We start from the raw sequence: 24,256 nt of genomic DNA on the forward strand, positions 1-24,256 counted from the left end.
AGGCCCAGGGGACCAATTACTACAGATGGTTTGGTGAGGTCCATGTCTGTCTGTTAGGACTTGGCCTGAGATCAACAACTCATTTTACATCGATCAATGTCTACCATGTCGTCTTACTTAGTATTTGCCCCTGGTTTGAGCTGGACTGGAAATGATGAAATGGGATTTGACTACTTAATAGGCCAATTCTCTTTCCAAAAATTTGATATGCTAATATTTATATATGTACTTTATAAATTTATTTGAAATACAATTACAAATTCATGCTATAGCTATTAGTGCTTTATTATACACTATTATGAAATATGTAGTAATGATAGTTGAACTGAATGAACATTTGAATATTTTCACGGTCTGATTCACTGAAGTTCTCCTCTGGCCTGCTTCAATATGTCTTTCTTAACACCAAAATTTTCTCTCTGCATAGGGATTTTCAGATTCCCTTATACTAGCCCATTCTTCCCTACAAGTGAAATTTCTAACACTGATGCTAAAAACAAAGGGCCATTTTTCTGCATGCGTGTGACCTTTTCTTCCTCAAGGCCCAACATGTGACTTTTAGTCTCCAGTCTATTCCTTAGAGAACATACAATATTTTAAAAGCATAATTTAGCTAAATTAGTGAGTCTTGTTTCACTAGAAGCCCCACACTAAATGAGCAGAGAGACTAATTAGCTATTAGCCCTCTTGAGTATCACATTGCCTGCCGAGAAGGGCTGAGATCACAGGTGCGAGGTGTGGGTGATTTATCTCCCCCCTCTCACCCCTTCCCTTACCAGACTGGTTATTTTGCCTTTAAATGCTGATGGATTGCCAGCTCCAAGCTGTGATGGATTCTGTGTGGGGAGTCATACAACAGCGAAGCAGATGCGCAAAGACAAAGCCTAGCTTGTTGGTACTGATGTGGCTGCATCTGCATGGATGCTTTCTTTTAATGGTAGCAATTTAGGCATGCAGTAATTTGGTAATTTCGCAGATACATTTGGCTTACTCAAAAAAATTGTCAGGGAACAGCAATATTATCATATAATATTCAATGTAAACGCAAACCTGGTCTTTCCTCTTCAGTATCAGATTCATCTTATTTTTGCATTACAGTAATTAGATGTTTGAAAATGAATACTAACTAGGTAAAGTTGCATATGAACTGGATGAGCCTGACTTCATACAGCCAAGGTGAGACAGAGAAAACAGAAAGTTAGACCTCTTTGAGGCTTGTATGCTCAGAGCTGGGATCCTGCAGAAGTGCTCCTTCCCTCTTTAACAAAAATAGGTGCATAGCAGTAAAGTTCAGCTTCTTACAGTCTAGCAAGTGTACTGTGCTCCTTCCCTCATATTCTAGTGCCACTTCCACAGGCCTGATACAGCTGTGGCTTCTATAATTATATAAGCTCTTCAAGAGAACAGGCAGGAATGCATACTGAAGAATCCAGAGCAAGTTGAGGGAGTATTTCTATATGGCCCACAGGTGGGGAACAGGCTAGCTGCCATTAGTAGACTACCAACAGTAGACTTTCCAAAGTTCTAAATGAATGCAGTCAAAATCCCACCAAACTAGACTGAATGAAAGTAACTTTAGATCAGATATTGACGTCAAAACAAACGGTTTGCGTGCAACTCAAATTGTAGAGATGCTTTCAACAGTGGTCTCTTCCATTCATTAGCCAACCTGAGAAACCCGCTGGCTGTTTGAGAGGAGGGTTGATTTTCCAGGGAATGCCTCATAGTTCTACCAATCCACTGTTCTGTACTGCATGTATGCACCCAGATAAAGGAGTCAATTTTAGTATTTCTGTGAATGCTTTATAGATATTGAGAGGAATTCTTCTATTTCTTATATCCAATACTTGCTGAAATGAACTCTTTAATAAGCGCGTCCTTGCCTGTTGCTCATTTCCACTGTGAAAAGCTGGTAACATGCTTCACAGCTGTGAAAATCCAGTGTGTAAACAGTTGCTTATCTGTTATTTCAGGTTCTTCAGGAATTACACCTTCTCCTTCAGCCATTCATCTTGGTGTAGCAGGATCCCAGGTGGTATTCTAATCATCTTGGTTGTTTATTCCAAGTAATTATCTGCAGGACACTGATACTCAGTGTATTTTATGTTCATATACACCCAGACAAGCACTGGAGGTAGAAAGTCTCAGCAATAATTATGGTTGCCTAGACCAATGGGACCACATGGCTGGAAGTAGAATGAAGTAGTGGCCCCTCTTACTAGTCAGGGACAGAAAGAATTTCTTATATTCAAGAGGTGTATTTAAATTTTCAAATACTTTAAGTCAGAGTACTTGTTCCTTCTTGCTTACCCATGTTGCAAATACACTGGTCAATGGCCTGAGTCAGAATGGTTTCTGTCTTTCAGTTCTTGTATCGTGTTATATTAAAGACACTTGACTGAATATTAACACATACATGTATCAAATTTAAACTTCTTAATTCCTACTGTTCAATTGAGGAGGAAGAATGTTTTGGACTCCCTTATTCAATTAAAAATTATTATCCAAAAGTTTAAGATTTACTTAAAGCTACACAGGTGTTCTTGACAGGGCCCTTATCAGAAAGTTTACTTCATAAGAAAAGAGTTTGTGACAGCAGTTAGATATCTGAGTATTAGAGAATAATGGCATGACCAGCCAATAGTTTTTAAGACAGAATTTATGCATACCTTTTCATTATTTATTTATTTAGAAATTTAGCTTTTTTAGCCAGCAATAATTCAGTTTAAAGAACACAACATTTTAATGAAAGTTTTTTATGTTAGCTTATGTGAAACTTTTGCCCATCATGGTAAATTCATAAGATAAGTGATATTTTGCACTGGAATTCTTGTTACATGCTTGCATGCATATGTTAAATACATATAATCCAAATATTTTGCTGGCACTACTACCTTAGAAGTTAGCATAGAAATGGATATAAAATTTCCAGAAGCACAGATTGGCCCAACTGTCCTGTCACTTAGATGTATAAAAGATAAATAAATCGAAACACAACATGGCCAACTTCTTGGTCAAGGGTTTGACCAAAGATTCATTGATAATGACATAATACAAGTCAGTCTTTGGATTTACCTAAAACAAAAACTATAAAAGTTGGAAGAATAAAATTATAGTAATTAAAACAGAAATGAAGATAACCTCCACTATTACCCTTTAGCTTCTGTGATATTATAGAAGTAAGAACTAAGATTTTTTTGTGTGTGTGTGTGTGCTTTCATGGGTGCTCTTGTACTCAGAGCACAACTGTGTAGTAGAACTAAAGCACTATAAAATACAAATACTGTTTAGTCATATTTACTTGGGGGGATCTAGAAAGAAATAAATTAGTTGAGATTAATGCTCTAAGATGTGTTCTAGGGTACAATATATGTAGCAGATTATGTACAGGGATGATGTGACTGCAATGTCAAGTAAATTAAATGCACCTTCAGTCTTCAGTGTGTGAAGTGACAGAATAATGAAATTTAAATACAAATAATAGCTATATTTATCTTAATTTAGAAGCTGGTCATACTAAATGAGGCACAGCTATGAGCAAATACTATGAAAGCTGACACTTGGTTTGTAATAAATATTTTAAAAATTGATCTATGAACTCTTCAAAGTTTTGAAGAGTAGTATTGTTCTCTTGGTCTGTTTTAAATTTGTCAAACTTACAATAATGGGAAAGAAAGGTGAAGAAATCATTAGTAAGGAAACATTTTAAAAATAAAAGGATTATTAGATTCAATGTAAATTCTTAAAAAAAACTAAACTTACAAGATATGAAAACATAAAGTAAAATCAAAATATACTTTTGACAGGCATCATTGGCATGAAAAAGGAGCTCTGCTCTAGTTGAATTAAACATTTGAAATCTAACCGTAGGCTGTAGCAACAAAGTCTACACAAACATAGTTCATGGGAGAAGCTTTGGAGTATTCCTCTTATCTGAGAAGAATTCAGAGGTGGCTTGTTAGAGAAAAGCCCTTTCAAAACTGATTCAGGGCTAAGCTCTGAAAAGTGCAAGCATTTCTGGGTTTAAATTTTAAAGATAAGAATTTGGATAGGAATATGACAGCTCTTAATAGTTATTTATGGACTCTTATATTTGGAGTCCTGCTGATTAAATTAACTAAGAGAAATTTAGTTAACAAGGTAAATCAGAAGAGTGGGTTATACAGAGCCCCCTTCTCAATTTTTCTTAGTTATTTTTCATAAATAAATGAATAAAATTTCAAGCTGTTTGTGCTCTGATCTTTAAGATCATTTACAACACAAGCGATTACATTTCAAATGGGATTGGGGGCATTTTTGCCCTGGATTTTAAGGCCAGTATTAACATTTCATAGTTCCTTTAATAATGAAAGGCACAACAGGGAAAACTGGTATCTATCTAATGAAAAAGAATATCTAGTGATTGCTATGAATAAACCAAAAGCTCTTCTAAAGTGTCTAATGGCAAGCTGTAGAGTTAAATGAAAGCGAGTGATGCTCATTAGAGTGTGCTATGACACCTAGTTAGATTCATTAGTGCATAAACAAAGGTTTAAACCACAGAAGACAGGCATGCAGTTTCATCTGCAATGGGTTGTATTTGAACAAAAAAGAAAAAGAAAAAATTATGAAAGAAAATGGTATTGCAGAAGTGCCATGTGGGAAACTAACTACTGTTAGTGGTTGCTTATCCTTTTAAAAAGCAAAACTAAAAAACAACAACACCTTTTTGGCTTCCTAATATTATAAATGAGCAGATATATTAAAAAAAAATAAAAAATAAAAAATAAAGAAAAAAAAACAAACTGGAAAAAAATCAAAGCCTCTGAACTGGCCTTCTGATCCCTAACAGGCTTTCTGCTTTAGGATTACCTGCCTCGCATCCATAAGGCAGCTACCCACTGCAGATCTGTGTCCACAGCTCTGCTTGCTGGCAGCAGAGCCTGGGTGATGACTTCCCAGTTTAAAGGATGCTGCCGAAATTCTGGAAGGTTTTAAAATACTTCTTTCCATGTTAACAGTAACATTTTTAAATAGCAATGGGAAAGAATATTAACATGCTAATTATTTGTCTTTTTTTTTTAATGCCAAATGCCACTCCTTTACTTTTTTTTTTTTTAATTTGGTTTAGACAAATACAATGGCTTGGATAATTTCATTGTGATTTCATTGCATTTTTAAGCTGCTAACGTAATGGCAATTGAATTTAATAATATAGCTGCGGTCCCAGCTCCTTACAACAGGAAGGGAGTTCCTGAGAACTCCTTTCAAATGGATTTCCTGCCTTCATACCCACAGTAGTGAGTGGGCGCGGGCACAGGAGCACAACGACCTTTCCTAGGAGGGAGAGGAAGCCCAGGGGCAGCCCTGGTGCAGGGCTGTTCCTCCCGGCCACGTCTGGCCGGAGGGGAGAAGTTGGGCAGCAGAGGTGCTTGCCTCACTTGTGGCTTTTGGTGCACCCCTGCTGGGGAAGTGGTAATGGGGGAAAAGCAGAAGCAGCTGAGCACTACCGAAGTTCCCTTTCTGGATGTTGTGACTCCTGCTGGCTGCGGTTTCCCTCAGCATCTCTGGGGGAAAACCACTACCGCAGGGAACACAAATTTTGGAGGATCCTCTTTGCCATATGACCACTAGAAACCACCAGCAGTCACTAGGCAGAAACTATTCTCAAATTTGTATAAGCTACAGGCTGTAATGCAAAGGTTAAACTGACCTCAGTGATAAAAATACTAATGATACAACTGTACTGTTGTGTGGAGCTTTGCTCTGCTTCCTTTCTGAGCATGTGCCTGGCTATCCTATGCTTATTTCTTCACTTTTTCCTGTGGCTATGTACCGGAGGATACTGAAGTTATAATCAGCATTTCTAAATTAATTCCAAGTTGACTGGACTTAACTGGACAGCCATCACAGATGAGCTGCAGGCAAGGTTGTGGGGATGGCACCACTGCTGTGTTCGCAGGGCAGCTGCTGTACTCTGGGCTTTACTGAGCTGGAGGAGCTGCTGCCTGGCTCTGGCTGCTGCAGCAGGAACCTGTTTTTCAGGGGAGTGTTTTGGAAGGGTAATTGTGCGGGAGCTGTCATTTTAGCTGGCATTACTTCATCGTATTTAATAATAACCAAATTAGTGAGTCCAATGAGACTGGATTACTGAGTCCAGTGTGCAGCAAATCATGGACATTTCCCCTAGAAAATTTAAAATTTGTTGTTAGATATTATAAATCAGCACCGTTGCCAATACTACAGCTGAGTTTCTATCATAAACTTCAAATACTTTCAGTAATTGCTGCATCTCTTCACAATTCTGTGTCACAGTTGTATGAGTTTCCAAGTTGTTAGGCTAGTTCTGCGGCATCACATTTGAAGGGAAGCAAATGATGGGCTCATAGTGCGAGGTCCAGTACAGAAGAGCCTTACTGGATGCCAGCCTGGAGAAAAACAAAAGCTGATGACCGCCCTAAGACAAAGAGAGAAGGAATTTTGATTATTGGTCTTAGCAAACTAATTAAAGTGATGCAAATTATCTGAGTAATGTCAGGTTAACTCCTAACACCATAAATCAAAGCTAAGGGTGAGCGGTGTCACCTTGATAACTAAGCAAGACCTTCACATATCCTAATGGGGAATTCTCCAGCTTGTAGGTTGTTAAGAATAACAAATAGGCAATTGGGGCTTTTCTGCATCTCTGCAGACCTCTTGAACAAAACAACTCCTATGCTACAAGTGGAAATTTTCTAGGCTTCAAGCTTCTTTGCTCCATGAGCTTTTTGCATAATTGTTCTGGAAAACAGCATTTCTTTTCCTAATCAACTTAGCACTCTTTTTGGAGGTTCCTTGCCTCTAAGCCTGTACATCTTTTCTGGAGTCATAATTGTTACAAAAGACCCACAGTGACAGATTAGGCCTATTGAAGTATAACCAGACAGATAAGGCAAGAAACTGAAAATGATGATTTATTAACACAGAGCAGCATGCTGATACATCACATAAGCATGGAAAGAAAAAAGTGTCTTGAAAGAGTGTAATCCAAATGCGAACATATCATAAGCAGTGTTGTACCTCACTGTGGTAGTTAGAAACTGTACTGCACAAAACAAAATATTGATGAATTAGAAAGGAACTTTTATTGTGGTCAAGAGGCTGCTGAGAGGGTGCGTAGTCACAAGGGTGAGTTACTGTGGGATGACTGCAAGAGAAAACAGTAAGATCGATTATATTCTTTCCAACCTCTGCTTCACTGTTTACCGAGTTCATTCAGATCTTTCCTGCTGAGGAAAGAATCCTGCCAAGGATCTGGGGGCAAATGCAATGCTATAGCAAATGCCCACTGATAGAAGGCTAGGGATCTGTACGCTCATTGTTAGCTAAGAGGTACATGGGCTTTTTGCCTTTCCTTGCATTTTTTGCTGACTCCTTTTAATTTCTGCAGAGTTTATTCTAAGATCTCAGTTACAGAAACTCTTCTTGCACATAAGTCTTTTGTTTCATCTTTTGTTCTAATGAAGACCTAGGGTTTCTTCTTTCAGATAAAATCGAGCATGCAAATTGAATATAATATGCTCATATGTTGCATTCCCATCTTAAGTGAAAATGCTGCTAAAATTTACCATGTTTTACAATCAGAAAACATGTCTTGTAAAAACACTGGCCTGATGTTCGTGTGTAGCCTGGATTACAATGAGAGCTACTTCATCTTAAGCTTTAAACTAAAGTGAACGATAAATGAAAACACTGTAAATGATTCTTAGTAACAGTAAAAACATTTGACTAGTATGTGTGTAATAGTATCTATAATAATGTGCATACTCTACATGATGTGACTATTTTTTTCTGCAAATATTGGGGAAAAGGCTGCAATATGTTTGGGTAAATATTGTAAGGTTGCACCTAAACATACAGTCTAAGCATTCGTTAATTCTATGTGGGCATTAAAGCAGTAATGAAAGTATATTCCTAAGTAAGATGTTGAACAATGGTACATACAGCACTTACTGTTGAGGTCCAACTCTATATCATATTAATTTTACTGAAGTAAATGACAGTGACATTTTTCTTAAGTTTAGTTCCATCTTAGTACCAACCATTTTACATTAAATTACACTGTTCTCTTCACTCATTCTATCCCTTGAGCCATTTTTTAAACCCATTTTCTGGTTTTATCTTCTATAGGTTATGGAAGAGAACTTGAAGAAAGTGAAAAACAGAAGAGATGTAGCACTGCTCTAACTTTCTACCCAGCTAAATAAAAAAAAAAAAATGAAAGAAGTGGCTAAGCTCTGAAGCTTTGTCACAAAAGGCACCAGCACCTCCATGGTGGTGTGTGTACAGGGGTGCTGTTTGCATCAGGGTGAAAACAAAATTAACTCAGAGAGCAGACTCTTAAAGATGCATTATTTTTTAAGTAGCAGGAGATCCAGAAAAGAAAACATCCCTCCTAAAAACTGCAGTATGTTTATTTGAGTTTGCCTTGCATATGGTGTGCTAGTCACAAATACTCTTAGTCCTTGCATAAGACAAGTAATCAATAAAAAAAAAAGCTTATGAGTCAGCATGCAAACAGGTGGTCTGGTTACATATCTATGCAGAGAGGGAACTGTCTAAATTTTTGTAATAACATTAGCATGAGTCTTAAAAGTTTTTAAAATCTGAATGCAGTAGTGCCTTTTTCTGAAATCCTTCCAGACTTACCTCTAAGTAATAACATCATCTAGAAATAACTCTATCTAGGCAAGAACATGGAAGGGTTTTTTTTTGTTTGTTTGTTTGTTTGTTTTTTTAAGTGTCTCTATACAAAGGACGAGATCTATGATCTATGTTAAAAAAAAAAGTGGTGTGGCACTGGCGGCCAAGGCTTGATTAAAGAGAGTCAGTTCTTGAACAGGTCAGCTGCAGTATTCTTTAAGACAAAGCAAACAGACAAAATCCCCACTGAAATTCTCCAAAAGTCACATGAGAACTCCAATTAATTTAGAAAAGATGATGTGAATGTGTGATCTTGTTTTGTTTTGTTTTGTTTTTTGTACTGGTAACATGGTCTGAATGTAGAGAGAAAGCCCATTTTGTTTTCTTCATTGCAGTGCATATGTATATATGCATTGCAAATATAGAAAAGGTGAATCCACCATCATGCATGTTTCTATTTCCCACCCCCCCTTTTTTTTTTTTTTTGCAACCCTTAATTTCGTCTAGAAGTCATCCCAAAAACCATGTCCAACATGACACCGTGGTGGACCTAGAATGCTTCAATGCCTGCTAAATGATGCATCTTGACACTTGCAGCAGCTAATGTCTGGCAGTGCAGAGCAAAGATGGATGTACCCACCTCACCGTGCTGACCACAGCAGTGGGAGGGATGCCCTATGGCAATTCCTCTACAGCCTGCAGCATGAGGTTTGATTATCCCATCTCTTTAAGAGATACAAATGTTCCAATCATAAAATTATCCAGCTTCGTGTGAATACGGAGATAATGTAAGTAGACGCTGCTGCACCAAGTAGGTAATGTAAATGAATATGTAATTTAATAAAGGAATGAGCTGTTGATTCAATGAGACAACATTGCTTCTTGTTACCAGAAACTCAAAAAGATGGAAGTTTATTTCTGTGTGGCTCAGTTATTCTCTTCTCCTCTCATGCACAGTAAAAGGCTTCTAACTAATGGCCCTGACTCATTTGAGAATAAACAAGTGCTCCTTCCTGTCTAGTCATGTATGGTACGTAATGACTTACCTTCCAATTAAATTCATTTAAAAGCTATAGTTAAAGTTACAGTCTTCAGTTAACAAGGGTCACTCAAGAAAACTAAAGCTAGTCTTGGACAGACAACTTACATCCAAGTTATCTTTCAGAGTAGTTCAAAAAGAAAAACAAGAAGAATTAAAAATAATTGTTGAATATCTGGACGAAAAAATAAATGATGCATCTCTAAAAAGTACTAAAGGCAGATGGTAACTAAGGATTTTTTTTTTCTCTTGTGGTTTTAAAAATAAGCTGTTAGGCATAAATCAAAGGGACTTTTTAGTATTTTACAATATAGCATGCAGAATGTGACCTGAATGCTGCAAATGATTACATACTTTGTACATCTGAATAGCTTCATTGCAGCCAATCACCCTGGGAAAAATAACACATTTGTAAGTATTATAATTAATAGGATTTGACATATTTTTATCTTGACCAGCAGTTTTAGATATTGTAACTTACTGTATTCATGAGCAGACCATCTTTCAGAACATCACCAGAAAGTGCAGTGGTTTCGAGCATGAAGATGCAGTTAGATACAATAGCCCACAGATGGAGATGGTGCTTTCTTTTGATATTTGTCATTTTCAGAATGAATGACTTTATACATATATATGCATAACTTCCTAGATGGTGATTTAAACCAGGAGAGGGTCTTAACTTATCAGTAGATGAGTTTTCTAAAGACATGCAAAGTAAAATCTATTGTAATGTCTTCCCTTTGGAGCTTTATTAAAACCTCTAATGTGTTCTGAAAAGATGAATTAAAAGATGAAGTATACTGTGCAGATAGTATTTTCAGATTTGGATACAGGAAATGACATTTAATTTTAATATTCAGAAGTAATAATTTAAATATTAGGTGCTTTCATTTTTGAATGAACAATTTTTTGAAAGAACAAAGAAATGATATCTGTGCCAGTTATGTGTGGGTTAATATTTGTGTATTTATTCTTTATCGGTTTATCTTCTTTTCATTACACTTTATATCCTTTATGCCTTGTAGCTCTGCCTCATAAAGCCCTCTGTCATCTACTCCCTGATAAATATTACCTTGTGGACCATTACACACTTTTATGGCTTTTCTGCATGAAGAAGTGATTCTTGATGTATTTCTGCTTTTGGTTCATGACATCTAAGGCTCTATAATTCAATTAAATCCTCTAATCAGTGTTACCAAGAGAGGGTAAGTTTCCTCTGGTTTATTTAAATTTTGTTGTTCTTTTACTCAGAGGTTTAGAAGTTCACAGCTGATAATGGAAGGAGAGATGACCTAGCGTGGGAAAAGTTTTACAGGAATCAAGAGAAAAAATTACAGATTTTTTACATGGGTTTCCAGTGCTCTCTCATGTGGTGGTTTTACTCGGGTGGGCAGTCAAGTTCCACCATGGCCGTTCTCTCACTCCCTCTCCTCAAAGGGGAAGGGGGAGAAAATATGACACAAAGGGCTCAAGGGTTGAGATAAGGATGGGGAGACCGCTCAACAATTATCATAACGGGCAAAACAGACTCAGAGTAGGGAGATAGTAAGATTTATTGCCTATTACTAACAAGCTAGAGAAGTGAGAAACAAAGGAAGAAACCAAAAATGCCTTCCCCCCATCCACCCTCTTCCACCTCCTTCCCCCGAGCAGCGCAGGGGAATGGGGAATGGGGGTTGTGGTCAGTCCCTGACGCTTCGTGTCCACTGCTCCTTCTCAGTCACCCTCTTCCCCTGCTCCATGTGGGGTCCCTCCCATGGGATGCCGTCCTTCCTAAACTGGTCTGGCGTGGGCTGCCCACAGGCAGCAGCTCCTCAAGAACTGCTCCCCCATGGCTCTGTACCATGGGGTCCATCCCCCTGCAGCGAACTGCTCCAACCTGGGTACCCCACGGGCAGCAGCTTCCCCCAGACCCCCTGCTCCTGCATGGGCTCCTCTCCACGGGCTGCAGCTCCGGCCTGGGGCCTGCTCTTGCGGGGGCTCTCCATGGGCCGCAGCCTCCTCCAGGCCACATCCACCTGCTGCTCCACTTTGGTCTACTCCATGGGCTGCAGCGTGGAACCCTACTCCACCGTGGTACTCCATGGACTGCGGGGGGACAGCCTGCTTCACCATGGTCCTCAACACAAGCCGCAGGGACCTTCTGCTCCGGTGCCGGAGCACCTCTCCCCCTCCTTCTTCACTGACCTTGGTGCCTGCAAGGCTGTTTCTCACTCCTCTCACTCTCCCAACTGCTGTGAAACAGCGTGGTTTTTTTTTTTTTCTTTTTTTTTTCCCTTTCTTAAATATGCTCTCACAGAGGCACAAACAACATCGCTTTATTGGCCTGGCTCTGGTCAGCAGCGTGGCCTTTATCTAACATGGGGCAGCTTCTAGATCCTTCTCACAGAAGCCACCCCTATGGCCCCCTGCTACCAAAACCTTGCCACGTAAACCCACTACATCTTAACAGAAGCTGCATTAGCCATCTTAGGCAGCACATGCCTACAGCTTTTTCAACACAAACTTGACTTGGAAAGGAGGAACCTGGGAGCAGGAAGACTGAGGCTGGCATGTTTGTAAGTGACCTGAATGCTGCCTCAGAACAGTTAGGATTCCAAGAAGAATGTATAATCCTGAGCTTTTCCAAACTTCTAGACATTTAAGTTTCTAAATAAATTGTCTTCTGCATCATGATATATCACCCGTGACAGTGCAGATAATGGTGTATTCTCTTCATGTTGTGGAAAAGGAGAGGATTCTAAATAGCAGGATTAAAAAACATTCTAAAGGATGCTATTGATGCTTCCTCATGAAGTGAATATGAGTACTTCCCCACAGTGAATATGTACGACAAAAAGTAAAATAAAATAAAAAATCAGAACAATTTAAGTCACATGTTAGACATCTCCCAGCCACTTCACACCTTGAGTCAGGTTCTTGCAACATAATGAAGCTTTCAGTGTTTGACACACAAGTTCTGGACTGGTTCTTGAAAAGATTTTTCATGGCTTTTCTTCAGGATCTCTCCCCACCCGCCCCCACAAGGAAACTAAGTGGAAATTCTGCCAGGTATCAACAGAAAATATTATCTGTGGTTAAAGTAGGGTAGGATGAATTATCAGAATTAAAAATGGAAATAACAAATAACTGTCTTATGGGTAATTATAGGGAATAACTGTCAACTTCAAGAATGCTTAGCTGGAATTTCAAGCCCAGTGAGTTAGCTTATGTTCATGCTTGTTTGTTCATTGAAATCTTATGCTAAGACTGTGCTGGTTTTTGTTTGTTTGTTTGTTTTTAATAAATTAATGAGCTCTCCATATTTAGCTTCAAGTAAAGCCCTCAAGTAAAATTCTGAAATAAGCATTATGTTGATCTACCATACAGTTAGAGTATAGGTTCACAACCTCTGTGGTCTTAATTGTAGCTTTAGAAGAGCAACCATTCTTCTGAAAGCTATTTTTCCGAACTTTGATACCAGCACCAATTTTCTACTTGCTCTTTATTAAGTAAGCTATAGTCTTATGTAACAGTGAAATGGCCGAACTGAAGAGCAGCTGGAGGGAAAGTGTAGAAACCAGATGAAAGTTAGCAGTGCCCCTAAATACTGCCCATTATGTGGTGAGTATTTCGCTCCCAGGACATAAAAGCACCCTATTAAAACTCCAGAAAAACAAAGCTACCATGCCCAGTAATGAAAACAGATGATGAAATGGCTGAAACTGATTGCTAAGCTATAAAAAGGTTTTTGATAACTGGTATACCTAAGTTGCATAAATAGCAACATCTCTGATGTACTAAAGCTACTAATTACATTATTGGTTCTGAGCAGAACCAATAGATGCCCTGAAGCATTGCAGGTTGTCTTTAAAGAATACACTTCCTTGTGGCTAAAGGGCTACTTTTCAGTGGAAATGACTGTACTGAGCACCTGCAGCTCTATATCCCATTAAAGGCTGTTTCTCAGACTTTTTTAAAGGGCAGAATGGCCTTTTATAGAATCACAGAATCACAGAAACATTAATGTTGGAAAAGACCTTCGAGATTATCTGGTCCAACCGTCACCCTACTACCAATGTCACCCACTGAACCATGTCCCTACGCAACACGTCCAACCTTTCCTTGGCTACTAAGATGGTGAAGGGCCTAGAGGGGAAGACATACGAGGAGCGGCTGAGGTCACTTGGCCTGTTCAGCCTGGAAAAGAAGAGGCTGAGGGGAGACCGCATCGTGGTCTACAGCTTCCCCATGAGGGGGAGTAGAGGGACAGGTGCTGATCTATTCTCTTTGGTGACCAGCGATAGGACCCGAGGGAATGGTGTCAAGCTGCGACAGGGGAGGTTCAGGAAGAGGTTCTTCACTGAGAGGGCTGTCGCGCACTGGAACAGGCTACCCAGGGAAGTAGTCACTGCACCAAGCCTGTCAGAATTCAAGAAGTGTTTGGACTGTGCACTTAGTCATATGGTCTGAATTTTTGGGCAGACCTGTGTGGTGCCAGGAGTTGGACTTAATGATCCTTATGGGTCCCTTCCAACTTGGGATATTCTATGATTCTATGATTTCCTTGAACACTCCCAGGGACAGTGACTTGACCGCTTCCCTGGGCAACCCGTTCCAATGCCTGACCACTCTTTCTGGGAAGAAATGTCTCTTAATTGTTTTAATTGCGCTTGGAAGCTAGTCTGAGCTGATGATTAATGTCCAGAAGTTTCCAGATATTTTGAAAGACTAGCATTTTAAGAAAGAGTATTATTTCCAAAACACAAAGTGTGGTTAGTTTTCCAGTCTTCAGATTAAAATGAACACCAGGAAATCTGAGTAATGAACCATAATAAATCAGTACTATCGCTTCACAATTAGAAACACATTGTCTAAATTAGATAAAAGTGGTGAAAAGGGCAATTTTAGACTACACCTCTTTGTGAATAGCTTCTGATGCAGGCTACATGGTTGGTCCATGTAAAAGTCTCTGTGTCTGAGTACAATATGGGCACATCCGTTTGCTTCACAAGGGAAAGACAGCTGGCTTGATAACATTAGAGAACTTCCATTTCATTGCTCCTGGGATAGCAAATCCATTTGCTGACTAACTTACAGCTTTTCTTAGTGTCCTACTGGCTGCTGAGAGTACTTTTATAAGAGTTCTTGTGATCTGCTGGATAAAGTGTTCTTTCTCCCCCCTACCTATCTAACCAGTCTGATGGTTTTCTCATGTTGCAATAATTTGTACTGCTACTTTACCCTGTTTGGGAAGGCTAGCATTCAACAGGAGACTGCAAGGCACCCACTTTGCCAAGATTCCTGTGATCCTACGCACCTGTGCTCTCAAAACCTGCTTCTATTTTAAGTGTGAACTGGAGCACCTTGTTGTGCTGTCTCTTATTCCCCTCCTCCCTTTATTTTTTTTATTTTATTTTATTTTTTTTTTGCAACAAGGTCGACAAGGTTAGTGCTTTTTTTGTAGATATTCTTTGATTTATTTTTTTTAAAGCAAACACACCATGTAGCATTAAATCAAATGTTTTCAAATGTCCCTATTTTACAAGGTAGACTTTTGAGCAGTGTTGCTCAAGTGGGAAAATACAGCAATATTGTGATTTGGGAAACTGCTTTAAGCAACTTTCAGTTCTACAGATCATAAAGTAGAGCTAGAATTAAACTTTGCAAAAAAATAATAATCTAGTTCTAGAAACTTAGAAGGTCCTTCAGTATTTAATATTATAAACTGACTTATTATTCTTAATCTTATTCATGCAAATCAAATGTAATCAGCACATTCATCGTCTGTAGAAAACAAAATTAGAATTGGTCAGGTTTGTATTAGTAAAATAAGTGAGTCACAGTGCTGCCTGAGCTTATGGGAAGCTCTACTTCTGTTTCACACTAATTAATAGAGCATCTGTGCCCTTAGCCCTCTTCACAAAAAATGTACTTTAAAACATCAACTTCTTGTTTCAGAGATGTTTGAATTGTGTTGATTATCCTTCTAAAATGACAAAATACAACAGATGTTTCCCACTTCTTCTGGGAAGGGAAAGTAATACATCCATTTTAACAAGGTAAGGAATCCAGTTACTGCAAAGGCTTTAAGTTAAAGTGGGAAGATTTTTGAGAGATCTAACATCTCAGGATCTGCTGTGGTTTTCTGTATATAGAATTTCTTCAAATATTAGCATGTTTTCTGATTACAATACCACTTATTACAAAGAAAAAACACCTATATTAAATGAGTTTCGTGCTTTTTTCTTCTTTAAGATTTTGATAATGGCAGTTGATTACATCAGTGGTTGTTGAACAGCAAAGTGACTGTGTTGGGTAAGCGTGTCTGTGCAGCACTATTTCTGGTGATGGGGAAGCAGCTACCAGAACCGACATTTTAGTATGCTTGTCTTAGAAAACTGTTAGTCTGATTTTAATGTAAAGAACAACAAAAACCTGTAGATCCAGGCCCTGGTAGTTGAGAAGTGCCAAAATTGCATATTGACAGATCACTGTGGATTTAAATTCTGCTTGAGGAACTAGCCTAGTGTGCCCTGAACATCTAAGGCTTGTCTTGGGCTTAGGCATGAGAAATCATCTGAATGTCATGTTTTATATATTCACTTAGAGCATCTTTTAAGGTCAGAAGCCTTAAGGAATATAAATATCCTGTTCTGTGGCAAAACTGATTGCACAGTTGTACAGTCACGCTGCTTCTGATCTGCAGAAATTATCATTACGACTACACCCAGGCCTTTATTTATTCCAGAAACACTTGTTTAGACCATGCAGTTAAGTATATCTCACTTTGACCAAGTGACTCTTAAACTGGAAATCTCTAAGCCCATAAAGCTACTCTAACATTATATAGAATGGACTTCTGAAACTACCTAAAGATGAAGATCTGATGTTAGACGTCTTAGAGCAGCATTATGCTATAAGATACTAGCCAAAATCTTGAAGATTTGAGCTACTACCATTAAGAACACAGGCTTGAAGTTTTGTTTGAACTTTTCATGTGTAGGTTTGCCTCAATGACAGGAAGAATATTGCATTCTGTACACACATACCACCTTTTCTGATTTTTCTGATTCACAGATTGCTTTCTTACTTTTTTTTTTTAATCTTGCATTTTTCATTAAATTTGCCCCATAATTTACTCTTTTACTATGACTTAACATTAAAAGGAAAGGAGAAATTTGAAGAAAAGGAGAAAACTAGCCTGTAAAGGTATCTAAAGGACACATAAGTTTCTGAAGCCTTGTCTTTCCTTTCAAGTGCCTTTTATGTAGCAATACATATGCATTTCCACCAACTCATATTGGTACAATCATAAACTACAATTATTAAAATAGCTGTATATGAATATATTAAATGAAATTTATCAAAGAAAAAAACCAATCTGTTATGCCAGTGCCATGTGCATCTGTCCTAAATAAAGGGAACAACTTTCCCAGCATAGTAGGCTGGATTCAACATTCTTTCCCCCCTCTTTCCCCCCTCTTTCCCCCCTCTTTCCCCCCTCTTTCCCTCTTTCTCTTTCTTTTCATTCCTTCTCTTTCCTTTGTTCCTTCTCTTTAACCTGCTCTTTGCTTTCTGATGAGGTGTTTAGGAATAATGACATTAATTGTCCTTACCAGACAATGTGACCAACTCTGTAAAAATAATGAATTTGATCAGATTATGCTGTGGAAGCATAGTCAGCAAACTTCCTTTGTAGAAAATGAATTGGTCAAAGCAAGGCAAATTAAACCCTCTTCCAGGGGAAGACATACATAAATTATATCTCAGATAACAAGGTGACCTATTGATTTAAACAAGCAGTCATAGAAAATATGTATTGCAGGAGTTAACCAATGGCTTTACTGAAGTTTTATTATAGAAGTTAGAATTTGAGTAAACCATGACACTTACTAAGTAGCTAAATCAACCAGCCATCCGTGTAACTAAGATTGATATGAAGAGGCAAGGTGAGCATCACCATGAAGGTGATGGAGACAGTGCTTAGGTCTGATCTTTTTTTATTATTATTATTTTTTTATTTTATTTTATTCTTTTGAGGGGAGAGAATTCCCAGAGACTTGTAAGATCCCTTACACAATTTCTATGTTATTTTCAAGTACAAAATATTAAAGGGAATACTTGAAATAGTGTCATTTCCTTTCCTCCCCACTCTTTTGGAATAGGAGAGTAACATGACACTTAAGAGGTGGAAGGGTGTCATCTATGAAGGGAACTTGCATGCTGCTGCAACTAGTTTCGCTGCATTCATAAACCAGCATCTGCTCTTGCAAATTGGCTAATTGTGTGTGCAAGCAGGTATTCACTAATTAGATGCTCAATTATCCATTTTGCTCAAACAATGGCCATTTGCATGTATAAAATTAAAGGTTTTATGGACAGCTATCTCATCCCCTGCTAATGAACATTAAGCAGGGACTATCTTAAAGACATCCATCAACATTTCAAGGCTTCAGGGAAGTCTAGGGGCCCGGAATTCTCTTATGAATAAGCACTGTGTAGCATTGCCTAACAATTAAAGTATATATGTGGCAACATTAATATCAGAAAGTAGCAGAACCCAATATAAATGATAATTAGGAGAAATGACAGCTCAGCAAAAAGGAGCAATAGCGTCATTAGTGCCACTAGGGGCTTTGTGAAGCATGCTCTTGACTTTACAGCTATAGCAAAGGGAAGGGGGTAGGGAAGAACAGCTTTTGATTAGGCCAGATAGTTATCCAGACATTCAAATCATTGCTTAGGCAGATTGGTATAATTTTCTAATTTTAAGAAGTGTCTAAGTATGGCTTTTCAAAGTGTTTTCAATTAGCCATCATAAGTGCTTTTTGAAAGTAGGACTTAAGCATGATTCCAGCTCCTTTCTTTTACCTTCTCTCCATATTGTGTTAGAATGATTACTCCAGAGTGACAAACTGATAGCCCTGAAGGCTTTTTAAAATAAATTTTAAACTAAAATGTAATGAACATTGTACATTGTGAAGTAGAAGAGAGGTTTCCAGATCTCTCTCATTTCTTTCTGAGTCTCTCATGAGGATTTTGTTTGCCTTGTAGGGATGATGTCAGTATTATCCTTGTTCATAAAACAACTTTCTAAGCTTTGAGGCAATTGTAAGAGGAAACAAATAAGGAAAAGCAACATATAAAGTTGAAAATTGTTGCTTTCTAGCCAGTATCATATTCACAACTTTTAAAACCATAAATCTCATAACTTTTGTTCACCACATTAAAATTGAAAAAAGCCTTCAACCTTGGATATATAACTGCCAGTAGTGCCTTCATTTTATATTAAAAAATAATTGCATAATTCTCTATGCACCTCAGATCCTACAGACCTGTTTCTGATCATGCTTGTCAATCTTGTCTGTAATGGTATGTGTCAGATGGAAGAAAAAAGTAAGAAGATGTAACTGAAATCCCAAATCCCACCAGCTCCCAGCTACTGAAACAATGTTCCTCTTGATTCAGTCTAGCCTGGTCTGATTATTTTTCAGGGTGGGTTATTACTGTTGAGTGTTTGGAAAGTTGGAAGCCATGGAAAGAGCAACGCTTGTCCCAGGCCACTTCCAGCCTGGGGCTCTTGCAGACTTATTAGTCCAAAGGATTCAGCCTTGTGTCTAAAGATCAGCTGAGCACCCCACTCTTTAACCCTTAACTCTGTAGTTTTGGATTTGTCTAGCTGATTTAAAACAAACAAATGAACAAACAAAAACAAAATACTAACTTTTTAAGCCTAGAGATGTACACTGAAAAAAATAATATATATGTTTCTGAATACTGAGTTTAGCTCACAAAAGAAATTTGTATTATTAATTAGGTTATTAAACATGCATATGGTGCATTAGTCAATGATATTAAGTCCTTCATCCATTTTTCTGGCTTTTTAAATAGGTAAATATGTACCAGGGATAGTAGCAAAGTAATAATATCCTCAGCAAAACTACAGGAAACTTTGTTTTCAACCTCCATGACAGGAATTAGGATGCCTATTCTTTATCTGGTTTTATGAATCCTGTTTTTGACATTTTTACTCAATTTTTGATGATGCTATTGATTTCAGCTGTAGCACTTGTGAGCAGAAATTTCTGTAATATAGGTTAGTTATTTCTATCTTTCCTCTTAGCTACAGCTGTCCTTTTGCTAGATGCTGAGCCCTTATTGCATCATTTAAAATCAAAAAGTTTGACTCTGATTAGAAGAAAACCTGGAAAATGTCACTATGAGCTTCTATAGCCAGGCAAGGCAAATTCCCTAATGTTTCAGAAGACCTAGTCATACGAATAGAAATGCAGAGTGATTTTCACCTAGGGAATTTTAGAGGATATAAGCATAGCTATATGCACAACCCTGCAACCATTTCTGCTGGGCTATTTTCATTATGATTTATCTTGTTATGGTAATATGACACCACTTTACAGAATGACAGTACTCTGCCTGAGAGTAAAATGCCTTTAAAGACTACCACAACAAAATATTTTCAGATTATATATACTCTAAAAATGTCTTAAATTCTCTGTATACACATTTTCACAATAATTCTATATAGGCTATTCTATACCATGCAGAGTTCATGCTGTATTGCTGGTCAAGTCAGCTTAGATAACATGTGATCTGCTCTGTGGCATTAGAATAATGCTCTATTAAAAAGTTATGGAGTTGGTATTTGTGTATGCTATGCCATGGTCCAGACTAGTAGAAAATAATGTAATCTTTTGTACAGAAAGTATTGTCACAGTAAAAGTGATAAAACAAACAGAAAACTCACTGGTGAAACACAGTCCTATGTTCTATGGGCACACCATCTCTTGATACTGTCCCTTGGAACAATGATGTTTCTGTTTGAGCCAAAATCAATGAGATGCAGTATGCATTTGGCCATACCTGGGCAACCAAACACAGAAAAGGACATAAGAATTTTAAAATTGAAAATGGTGTTTGTCTGGATTATAGCACATTTAAAAAATGACCACTTTTAGTGGTCATGTTCAGTTCATGTGTGTAAGTGATAAGCTGATCTTGTACCTGCTTTCAGTAAATTAAAAGATCCCAATGAACTTTTATGTTGTCAAGACCAGATTCTATATATAATTTACATAAAATATGTATTACTTATATAGTGTTTGCATAGGAAACGTCTTTAGTGCACTCAGTATTATTTTATGGTTAAAATTTGAAAGAAACTGAAAGCGTAGGAGATCTCTTCTCACCAGGCCTACTCCATTCCCAGAATCAAAGAGCATGGTCTTTTTCCACATAGCCATGTAAGGAGATTCCCTTTACAGAAAAGCAGTACACCAGCAAGGCTAGAATGAGTGATGCTATATTTGCTCTTACTGATAAATTAGTGACTTCTAGCAGCACACTAAAGGACGCTGCTGGGGATGCAGTTTGAGCTTGCTACCAGCAAATCCAGGAAAGTCTGCCCATTCTTCTGTAAGCAGACTGGATTTTTACAGTTACTGACTTAGCCATTTGTATCTTCAATTGGGCCATTTGTATATTCAATATACAGCACTTTGTTGCAGACTCCAGCCTTGTTCATTCTGCTTAAATTTCAGCTAAGCTGTATGTCTTGAAATAGGATTATCTGCATGTTTCCTTAGGGATGATGAAAGTAATGAGCAATTAGTCCTCAGCGGGCCAGCTTTTCACGAAAATTCCTTCCTTCTATGTATATTCTGTGTATCATTAACAGAAACTGACCTTTATATTCTGAATTGCCAACTCCCTGGAGTTTCTCTAATCTCCAAAAAAAAAAGAATAAAATTAAAAAAAAAAAAAAGATGAAAAAAATGAATGTTTTGGTACCTCATCCTTTGCCAGTTTAATTCAGGTGTAAACATCATAAATGTCAAGAAAGTACTCCTCTATTTAGTAGTTAACTAATGTTAAGAAGGTTTATTATCATTAATAAGGGTAATAGCCATCTGTGGTTTCATATAGCCATTGCAAGTGTATTAATGGTGTGCAGTAAAGGTTCTTTTTTTCCTAAATCAGTTTTTATAATGCTAAAGCTGACATGCTTTTGTTTGGTATATACTGGATGTGCACTGAATGTCAGAGTTTCAACTTCCCAGATAAGTACTTGTCAAATAAAAGTGCTAAGTCCAGTGCAGAGCACTTTCCTGGAACTTGGATCCAAGACTGGGCAGTCCTTACAGTCTCTGTACCACCACTCCTTCGCTTGAAGGTGAAGGGTTAAAATACTGACATTAATTTGGGATAAAACCATCTATTTTCTCTCCCCTATGGAATACAGACTATCAGGTATGTATGTGCTTATATATATGTATATCCCTTTGTAAAAATGCATTGATTTTTTTCATGAGATTAATAATTCTCTAATAGTTTTTAAAATGTCTCTAATTCGTATTTCATAAAGAACTGTGTGTGTTGCTTAAAAATGTGTAGATACACAGGAGATCTCATGTTTTGATGGTTGTTTCTGTTAAAATACTCAATTAGAAAGTAAAGATTCAGTGAGTATCCTTAGGTACGCTTAGATTAGCTGAAACTTGGAGAAATCAGTGAGAATAATGAATGGATGTTCTGCTGCACTGTAACGATGCAGTCTTCTGTACAGGCACTTTTATATTCCTCTTCTAAGGGTAGTGTAGACTTTGAGCTGTCCTGTCTCGTGACTGGAAAGTGACATACAGCTCTACTGGAATGGCTGTATGCCATCCTATCCTGTTGCTCGGAAAGACCCCAGAATACTTAGTCATGAGGGATGGCATAAATTCTTACAGTAGCAAGAGACCATGCGCTTATTGGCTTTGCAGCCACAGAGGACCACAGATATAATGTAAAGTTAATGCTTGTAACTTAATTTCCTCTTTCAACTTCTTCAAGTGGAAAGTGTTGGAATGATTCCTTTAACCTCATTGATCTGAATAAAATTGTCACTGCTTCTTGCACGCAGCTCTTAACAGCAAAGCTTGCAGGCCTTAGGCAAAATATATTTACCTGAGAAGCCAAATCCCTGTGCAGTAGCTTAAAAATTCAAAAATTGTCAAAAATTGTCTAGTTCTGTCCTGAAAACATTTTCTTGATTTAGTTACATAAATGTCATTTTCAGCTTTCAGCAGCCACATTGCCCATCCCATTGGTGTTCTGCCCTTGTGCCCTCTGCTTGTGCTTGTCCATGTGCTGGGCAATGTGATTTTAGGCTCTTTTTTCCCCCCCTTACACACAGATGCTCTCCAGTCTTTAATACCATCCCTATAAATCTTTTCAGATTTCTGTGTCTTGACAGCTGGAATTATTTATTGGTTTGACCTTCATAATATTGTTGGAGTTAGAGGCAGATATAAAATATCATGGTGTCTCTCCTAAAAGCTGATTTGGATATCATCATAATACTAAATATAGTGGGTGAACAATTGGTTGACATTTTGGTCTCAATGGGTTAAAGTAAATGGGGTTACATCAGGCTGGTGACAAGTGGGGTTTCACTGGGCTCCATTTTAGGTCCAGTTCTCTTCAATGTTTTTATAAATTATCTGGATCCAGAAGTTAAATGCCTATGAAGTAAATTTGGTGATGATACTAAACTAGGAGGAGCTGTTGACTCCGTTGAGGGTAGAGAGGCCTTGCAGAGAGATCTTGACAAATTGGAGGGCTGGGCAATCAACCATATGAAGTTCAAAAAGAGCAAGTGCTGGATTCTGCACCTGCGAAGGGGCAACCCTGGGCATATGTACAGACTGGGGGACAAGATGCTGGAGAGTAGTTGGGCAGAAAGGGATCTGGGAGTTCTGGTTTACAGTAAGTTAACTATGAGTCGACAGTGTGCCCTGGCTGCCAAAAGGGCCAACTGTACCCTGGGTTGCATCAGGCACTGGTGGGTAAAGGGAAGGGATTGTGCCACTCTGCTCTGCGCTGGTGAGGCCTAACCTCAAGTGCTGTGTGCAGTTTTGGACACCACAGTATAAGAAAGATATAAAACTGTTGGAGAGAGTCCAAAGGAGGGCAACAAAGATGGTGAAGGGTCTAGAGGGCAAGAGGTATGAGGGGTGGCTGAGGTCCTTGGGTTTTTTCAGCCTAGAGCAGAGCAGGCTGAGGGGAGGCCTCATGGCGGCCTGCGGCTCCCTCACGAGGGGGAGCGGAGGGGCAGGCGCTGAGCTCTGCTCTCTGGGGACAGCGACAGGACCCGAGGGAACGGCATGGAGCTGGGACAGGAGAGGGTCAGGCTGGGTGTTAGGAAAAGGTTCTTGACCGAGAGGGTAGTCAGGCACTGGAACTGACTCCCCAGGACAGTGGTCATGGCACTGAGCCTGACAAAGTTCAAGAAGCATTTGGACAATGCTCTCAGACATAGGGTCTGGTTTTTGGGTGGTCCTGTGTGGAACCAGGAGTTGGACTTGATAATCCTTCCGGGTCCCTTGCAACTCGGGGTATTCTGTGATTCTGTGATCATCTTCCAAGATGGGCCTTTATGGTATGGCAGAACTTTGTTACATGAACGTGTACAGAACATAATCACCCAATTCCAGTGCTTTCATGTGTTTACTTTTTACGGGATATATGGAAGTAGTGATTTGAACAGAAGTGTTCAACATCTGCTTCCATTCA

At 38.5% G+C, this 24,256-nt stretch overlaps 1 protein-coding gene and 1 long non-coding RNA gene across 3 annotated transcripts in view; both read left to right on the top strand.

The window, feature by feature from the left end:
• Positions 1-79: 79 nt before the first annotated feature.
• Positions 80-9,592, top strand: LOC310894461. Of its 2 annotated transcripts, XR_014579923.1 has the most exons (4): positions 80-895; positions 1,099-1,176; positions 1,974-2,032; positions 8,149-9,592. It is a non-coding gene; the product is annotated as an uncharacterized lncRNA (long non-coding RNA). The 2 variants fall into 2 exon arrangements; XR_014579922.1 differs by having other exon boundaries at positions 80-1,176.
• Positions 9,593-14,712: 5,120 nt separating this feature from the next.
• THSD7A (thrombospondin type 1 domain containing 7A) overlaps positions 14,713-24,256 on the top strand; it is a 293,994-nt gene continuing 284,450 nt past the window's right edge. Inside the window, exons 1-2 of the mRNA XM_083824577.1 lie at positions 14,713-15,127; positions 15,641-15,741. The gene's annotated coding sequence lies outside the window, so the exon portion shown is untranslated. The remainder of the gene's footprint in view (positions 15,128-15,640; positions 15,742-24,256) is intronic.

Source organism: Anser anser (genome assembly GCF_964211835.1).
Source record: "Anser anser genome assembly, chromosome: 2".
Classification (NCBI taxonomy): domain Eukaryota; kingdom Metazoa; phylum Chordata; class Aves; order Anseriformes; family Anatidae; genus Anser; species Anser anser.